This window comes from Clarias gariepinus, chromosome 3 (assembly GCF_024256425.1).
Source record: "Clarias gariepinus isolate MV-2021 ecotype Netherlands chromosome 3, CGAR_prim_01v2, whole genome shotgun sequence".
NCBI lineage: Eukaryota > Metazoa > Chordata > Actinopteri > Siluriformes > Clariidae > Clarias > Clarias gariepinus.
In genome coordinates this window covers 18,587,236-18,595,845 of record NC_071102.1, presented here as the reverse complement: position 1 = coordinate 18,595,845, position 8,610 = coordinate 18,587,236, and the positions used below count along the sequence as shown (strand labels likewise).

Here is an 8,610-nt window from a genome sequence, read left to right as displayed (position 1 = left end):
AGTTTATTAGGAACACCTAACAAACTTCTAACTGCTTTATATTGGCAGATGTTTCTACAGTATCCACCTCTTTATGATAGGCTATGTAACAGACACATTTTTACAGTGCAGTAGAGCTGAACAGAAGCACAAACTACCTCAAATCTACAACAGTGTGAACTGAACATTCCATATCCATGAGTGAAGATTCATCACAGGACTGTAGGATTAGCTGTTTAGGTGTGGTGTATTTAACTAACTGACAACTTCAGTTTCTGCTGTACCCGTCAACAGTAACAATGACTTAATTGTCCATAAACACTCTTTTCTTGGAGCTGAGAGTAGCAAATGGAATACCACAAAAACTGGCTAAAGATGAAAAATCTGAAAAACTTTCTGATGACCTTGTACTTAGTGATGTTACTGCTGCTGATGTGATCCTTTTTCCTGGACTTAAACAAAATAAGTTTGTTTCCAATAGACAAAACTGCAGACAGACCTGTAACCTGGTACACTTTGAAAACAAACCCTTCTGCTCTGCATATCAGACAACGGTCTGCATTTGAAACAAATTTTAGAGCATCAACAGTCTTTGGCATCCACAGATACTCTGGGCGAGCAGTCCACAGTCTAGGTGCAACTAAGCAAAAAGCCCAATCTCCCATAGTATAAAGCTTGGTTTTAGTATGTTTCAAAAGATGTACTGACACAGAGCGAAGGTTGGATGTACATTAGATGTATGTGTATAAGAAAAAAAATTAAATATACAAGATTTTAAATTAAGATAAATGGAAATAAAAAAGTTCTTATTTTAAATAGTTAAACATGCGTCTACTGATGTACAAATGAGACAAGTGACATCTGGAATAGACAGACACCAGACAGTGCTGCTGCGCTTCAGGTCTGTACAAGGTCAGGCAGTTGGTTTACTGATGGAGCTCTTAGCAGCTGTCTTTCCCCCCACTGATTTACATGTAGAGACAGAAAAGAAAAATTTACAGTTTGTGAAAGCATTATTCTATAAGTCAATCTGTTTTCTACACTGTAAAAAATGTCAGTAAATTTAACGGTAAAATACTGTATACATGCTACAGAATAAAACCGTATTCCACAAAACATGCGATAACCGTAAAATTTACAGTTAAAAAACGTAATTAGTTTAACAGAGTAATACCTTACATTTAACAGTTAAAAACATATGAAAATATGGTTAATTGCAGTAAAATCAACAATATACTGTATTATCCCTTACAGAAAATACATGAATTTTACATGTTTTTACATGTGCAAAAATGTGTTTTTGGGACATTTTTTGTGTGAAACCCATGGGATCACATGTAAAACCCATGAGATAAACATGATGTTACTATTTTTGGTAAAAATTAAACCTGCTTGTGTTGATTTCAGTCAATGCTCTCTAAAAAAACATCCTGGAGAAAAGCGTTTCAACATATTTTTGCCTCGAATTTCTGTAATCTGTACAAATTAGAAAAGAATTTAGTTGAAAAATACTTAGTTGTTATCATAAAATATTGTATTGTAAAGTTTTAAAGAACAGTAAACACAAAAACAATTACAAGGCAGGTTGTGAACTTTACATAATATAATTACTTTCATATACTCAAAATAATCAAGTAATTTTGTAATTACGGTCAACTTGACCGTACAAATTCCTAATACGTTGTCTAATCACAAACCATTCATGTTAAGTCAACATTTCATACAGTACAGCAGGGGGCAGTAGCGAGACCCCAGCTGTCATGAACCGCTAATGAAACAGAAGAGCGAGACAATTCAAACTACACCTGCGCTGGAGTTAATTGACTCTTCGCCCGCGCGCGCGTTACCCCCTGCAGTTCTGTCCGTTTTAACAGAGGAGATCAACACACGAAAAGGTAAGATATTAGATTTTTTTTTTCGCCAGTACATATTTTTATATGTGATAATATATGGTATTTATCTTTGACCTGCTTCTGTAGTTTTAGAGAGTGCTAGTGTTTTAGACTGAAGTAAGCTAACGGATTTAGCCACGTGTCACAGACGAGGCTGAAGTTAGATCCTTCTTCGCCTCGGTACTAACGGGAGTGTTCACGTTGGCGAACGCTGCGCAGTTAAATCAATAAAACGTTATTTTAGCAGGTACCCAACTATATAGTAAAAGTGAAATTGTCCTGGCCCAGATTGATTTTACACTTTAAAAAGAGTGGAAATATTTGACTATTTAATTGTATTATTAAATCGACTTTTGAATTAAATATTCGTTTTATTTAATTTTTTCATTTTTTTTAAAATGGTAGTGATTTTAATGTCAAACTTTAGAACAGAATTTTCCAGTGTATCGAGCGCTCTGACTGATTAATGGATATGTATTAATTATTCAGCAATCACTATATTTTTACTATTTGTCTATCCCTTACTTGCTATATACACTCGCTTAATTATAAGTAGGAGAGTATGCTACTATTCAAACTGAAAATTTTTTATTATTTTATACAGCACATTAATGATTGTAAAAATGTTGCACATAGCAATGATAACTAATAATAACATTCATTAAAAAATTACCCAAACAGGTATTAACAATACAGAGATGCACATCCAAAATGCAATGACAAACTATATGGGATTATCCTAAATTTTTTTTACAGTAAACTAATTTAATTTTCATTGTATCTCTTACATTTTCCAAAAACACCAGCATGTCCTTCATTTTGGAGAAGACAAATGAAAAATTCACTAGAATATCTTCTTTTTCATCTTCTCCAACATTTTCTAGTGTCAAATTTACACAGGGCCGTCTCTGTTTCATCCTTGTTCATGTACAAGAGGTGAAGCAACATTTCCACCAGAAAAGCTGTTTATTTTCATTGCGCCACCTCTCAGCTTCCAAAATGCACTGATATACCAGGTAACTCTAAAATCAGAAAATATATTAATCTTAATACATATACAGTGATTAACACAGTGATTAGTTTACTGCTGATGTTGATGGCAAAAAAAGAGAATAAAATGGCCTGTATTTTAGTTTGTTACAAAAACCTTAAACACTGTTCAGTCTATGGCACAGACTAATCACTGTGTTAATCACTGTATATGTATTGAGATCTCTTGTACATGAACAAGGATGAAGCAGAGACGGCCCTGTGTAAATTTGACACTAGAAAATGTTGAAGATGAAAAAGAAGATACTCTAGTGAATTTTTCATTTGTCTTCTCCAAAATGAAGGACATGCTGGTGTTTTTGGAAAATGTAAGAGATACAATGAAAATTAAATTAGTTTACTGTAAAAAATTTTTTAGGATAATCCCATATAGTTTGTCATTGCATTTAGGATGTGCATTTCTGTATTGTTAATACCTGTTTGGGTAATTTTTTTAATGAATGTTATTATTAGTTATCATTGCTATGTGCAACATTTTTACAATCATTAATGTGCTGTATAAAATAATAAAAATTTATCAGTTTGAATAGTAGCATACTCTCCTACTTATAATTAAGCGAGTGTATATAGCAAGTAAGGGATAGACAAATAGTAAAAATATAGTGAATGCTGAATAATTAATACATATCCATCAATCAGTCAGAGCGCTCGATACACTGGAAAATTCTGTTCTAAAGTTTAATTGACATTAAAATCACTACCATTAAAAAAAAAAAAAAACAATGAATAAAATTAAACAAAACGAATATTTAATTTAAAAGTTGATTTTAATAATACAATTAAATAGTCAAATATTTCCATCCTTTTTAAAGTGTAAAATCAATCAGGGCCAGGACAATTTCACCTTTACTATATAGTTGGGTACCTGCTAGATGTTGTATAGTTCATATTTGCCTGGCCCAGAGAGATTTAAGCTACTAAAATGGTCCTGGAAATCTGGCTTCTTATTCACACCATTGTGCATAATAGAATGACATATTTCCATTTAATTTTTAAAGTGTAAAATCAATCTGGGCTTGGACAATTTCACTTTTACTATATAGTTGGGTACCTGCTAAAATAACGTTTTATTGATTAAACTGCGCAGCTTTCGCCAACGTGAACACTCCCGTTAGTAACGAGGTGAATAAGGAGCCTAACTTCAGCCGCAGAGTGAGACGCTGCACAATAAGAAGCCAAACGAATCGGAAGCTGCGAATAAGGAGCTAACTTCAGCCTCGTGTGTCACAGGTCCACTGCATATATTTCCATTATTTGGCAAAAAGTATATAATTATATATAGTAATAATTGTTATCTTAACTTATATCTGTGGTTTGAACAAAACATTGTAATAAGATGCTTGATAAAAGGGCTGGTGGTATAATTACCAAATTTTAAGATACCATGAATTAAACATTGGCCTGTTTTTACATGTTTTTTTTTTTTTACAAATGCAAAAATAATGGTGTACAATATGAAAATGGTCTTGCAATAAAGTATATTTTTGTGTATAGTGAGCAAATTTTTATACTTGATGTTAACCTAATTAAAATATTAATGTCTTTATAATTTTTTTTTTCTTTGCAGTTTTTCTGGTCCTTAATAAAAGGTGTGCTTTACTCGCAACAGGTAAGATCTACGTCTACTAATGGAAATCCTGTTTCTCACATGACATTTCATTTGTTAGTTCTGAGTAGCTTGTTACTTTTTTAGTTTTATTTACGACATTAGACATGTGCCTAATTTTATAGTGAAATGTAACTCACTCAATAGGATTGTATTAAGTATATTGAGGTTTTTTTTTGTTTTGTTTTTTCTCTTTTTTTTAAGAATGCAACTGTTGAGAAGAAGAGGGAGTGCCTCATCAAGGCACTTTGTGTCTACTTAAATGAAGAACCGGACAGTCTCTTCAAAGAATATCTGGTAGGTAATGCTAATGATTACTGCAGAAGTAATGGTATCATTGGGCTCTTCAGAATATCACAATATCCATTTAGTCTTCTTAAATTATAAGTTAAAGCTGCTATTAGATGGCATCAGATCACAGGTGTACTTGAGAAAAGAATGTGAGAAATCAGTGTGGACCAAATGTTAGTGATTTAAAGACTAGAAAAACAACTACCGGGGAAAAAATGCAATGCAAACAGGCTCTTTGGATATCTGTATTAGTCTAGTGATTTCATTTTTGCTTTTTTGTGTATCAATAGGATACAGATGGCTGTGCTGCAGAGAGGATCTTGAACATGTTGTATTTGGCATCTACAGCATCAATGTTGGATGTGATGCCACTACCTCTCCAGCTGATGTTGGAATTGTTATTGAGGGTGTTGAAGTGCTTCATGACTTGGGAGACATCGCTACTACATGTACGGTCTTAATGTCTCCAGTTATCCTCAGGAACTGAAAATATTCTGAGGTACTGCAGAAGATCTTCCTTCAGCTGGATGCTACCAGACTTTCACCAAAAGTACAGATGCTTAAAAACAAACTTCAAGTATAAACCAACATCAAGCACCTGAGTGTAAGATTCATACAGTGAGAACCTTTTTTTTCTATTTTTTTGTGGGTGACATGATTTTTTTCTTATGTAAAACATGTCCAGAATACTGTTTTAATGTTTTTTTTATTTTTTTTTTTATTTTTTTTTTTGTCAAACACACATTTTTTTTTCCCCCTCTTTAAATGTGTTAAAGTTGGGGGAAAAACGTTAAAATATGTTGCATTTTGTGTGCAGTACAGTATGTCTTTTGTATTGTTGGACCATAATATTCTCAATTTCTCAATCGCACGTTGTGAACATATTTGCATGGCTTGTCATGTCACATGCCCGCTGCAGACATCTCGAAAAGGTTTAGGATAGGAGATGATCGCCTTTACAACACTGTAAAAAAAATCCCGTAGTTTTTACGGAAAAAAACTGGCAGCTGGGGTTACCAGAACAATTCCGTAAAATATACAGCAAAACAGTAATTGCTTTTACTGCATAACATGTACATTTTACAGTTTAAACCAGCATATAACACACTAGACTTCTGTTATATTTACTGGTTTAAACTGTAAAAAATACATGTTATGCAGTAAAAGCAATTACTGTTTTGCTGTATATTTTACGGAATTGTTCTGGTAACCCCAGCTGCCAGTTTTTTTCCGTAAAAACTACGGGATTTTTTTTACAGTGTATCTAAATCCAAGGCAGATTCAACCAAATAAAAATATATAATATATAATTAATAACTGTTATAGGAAATGTTTATTTCAGTCCTGTATTAAAACATTTTTAGCACAAACTTTTTTTTTATTATAAAATTTGTGGCATCTGAGTCCAGTAATTAAGTAAATTAGCTATCGGTCAAAGTAATCATCAAACATTAATGTTTAAGGCATTAATTATCTTTGCAGGTTGTTGTTGTTACGTCTTTCGGCTGCTTCCGGCCGCCGAAAGACTAAGGGGTCACCACAGCAGAATATCTAGTCCGCACAACAACTTGGCACAGGTTTTAGGCCGGATGCCCTTCCTGACGCAACCCCTACCATTTTATCCAGGCTTGGGACAGGCACTGCATCCAATGGCTGGGGGGTTTGGGCACTGGCTGGGAATCGAGCCCGGGCCTTCTGCATGGCAGGCGAAACATCCTTGAAAGTCCTGAACTTGTTGCCATTTACTATTTCAGCAATAAAAAACGGAATCTGACAATTAACACCTAATCATCTCAATAGTTTAAAAAACATTTTAGCAGCAAGACTAGGTTCATATTAAACACATAACCTTTGAAACAATCTTGCTGGGAACAGGTTCCTAGTGAAGGTCCAGGTAAAGCTTGTGGTGTTTTGTTGAAAACAGAAGGAGAAGCGAATGAAGGGGAAAGGCAGTGCAGTTAAGGGAAGACTTTGGTCTGGATCTCTACACAACGCCATGAGATAAGAGATTTAGCATCCAAAAATATCCAGTCGACTCTTGAAACATTGCAATGTTTGTATTAAATGTAATGTACAGATTGTTGGCACTTACCTGTTCAGCTGGTTAAATTGATTGAAATCATAAACCTGTATCCTGGTTCAACATCGTATACACTTTATGAAACTGAATGAACAGCAACTATGATAGGCATTGATGCTAACTCATTTTACCTTTAAACGTCTTTTTAGGACAACACCATCAAAAGTTAACAGGTGTAATGAAAGTGTGAGCTCACACATACACACACACACACACACACACACAGTAGAGGATAACATGGCGAAAAATATTCTTAAGGCAAGGCTGTCCTGAAGTACATGAGAAATCCTGTGCAACTTGTCATACGTTTGCCATCGCCATGTCTATGAACATCCAAACTACACTTACGCCTATGGTGTTAACTTCTGGGTCACTGAGAAAGAAAGAGAATTTTCACAAATGTGTTTTAATTCCCAATTTTTCTAAGTTTAAATACATTAAAACCATTCAGATAGCAGTCCATATTTCCGTTTCATACATTAGAGGACCTAAAACCAGTTTCAGAAAAATATTTCAGACTTCCTATTGAGCCACTATATACAGACTTCTATACAAATATATACAAAATGTATTTACAAAACAAAACAACCAAACCCAAAACGCAGTCAAAACAAGCAAATGCTCATACACAGAAAAGGTCAATCAAATACCAATCAACATCAAGGGTGAAAATCACAGCGTAGCCAGAAAACCTCACAAGGGGTCACACACAGTATCTCTCTCACATCAATCACAGAATAAACCGTCAGCAAAGGCTCGGTCTGCAGCACTAGAGTCTGAAGAGGCTTTAGTACACCTCTGGGTCTCCTGGGTAACCAATCGTCAGGCAGGAGGCGGGATCAACACAGGTAGAGCAACCAACTGATTGCAGTGGGCGGGTCCTGAAACACTAGGACACCTCCCACCCCACCATCAAGAGAAACATAAACAAAGCACAAAATACAAATAAGCTCAATATTGTAACAATAGAATTTACTGAACCTTTTGTAGTCTTCAGATCTCTGCCTGAAGTTTAATCTGCACCATCAGTGAAATCTAAATGTTGAGTAAAAGTGATGTTATGAACAGTTATGTGTGGGATTTAATAATCTACTTTAAAATAATCTACTAATGCGCTACTGTCTCAATGTAAACAAACATCTGCACCAATAGATATTAATTAGAAAATATTAGAAAAGTAATATTTTTACTGGGATTAGTTCATATTTGATGATTAGTTCACCATTGAGTACATTAGGTATGAAAGAGACACTCTTGTTTCTATTGGTATACAATGTACTCACAATTAGAAGTTTTAAACTCCGGATCCGAGCTGGCTGAGTGAAATCAGGAAAACGCTGAGAGCCCGTGCACACCGCATACCTCTGCCTAGCATCCTGCTCGCCAACGTCCAGTTACTGGAGAACAAACTCGATGACCTCAGGGCCAGGATAAAGTTCCAGAGAGACATTCGGGACTGCAATCTCCTCTACTTTACAGAGACAAGGCTGAACCCAGCGGTGCCGGACCACGCCATCCAGCCGGCCGAGTTCTTCTCGGTTCACCGCATGGAAAGGACGCGGGACGGGGGAAATCAAGGGGAGGTAGCGTGTGTTTAATGGTGAACAACAGCTGGTGAACAACAGCTGGTGCAACAGCGCTAGCGTCACACGCTCCTGCACACCAAATCTGGAACTACTGTCCATCATGTGTCGCCCTTTTTATCTACCTAG

The 8,610-nt window shown here is 35.3% G+C and overlaps 1 long non-coding RNA gene across 1 annotated transcript; it reads left to right on the top strand.

Annotated features, from left to right (window-relative positions):
- Positions 1-1,639: 1,639 nt before the first annotated feature.
- Positions 1,640-5,416, top strand: LOC128518510 (uncharacterized). The gene is made up of 4 exons (XR_008357741.1): positions 1,640-1,874; positions 4,489-4,530; positions 4,732-4,824; positions 5,109-5,416. It is a non-coding gene; the product is annotated as an uncharacterized LOC128518510 (long non-coding RNA).
- The last annotated feature ends 3,194 nt before the right edge of the window (positions 5,417-8,610 follow it).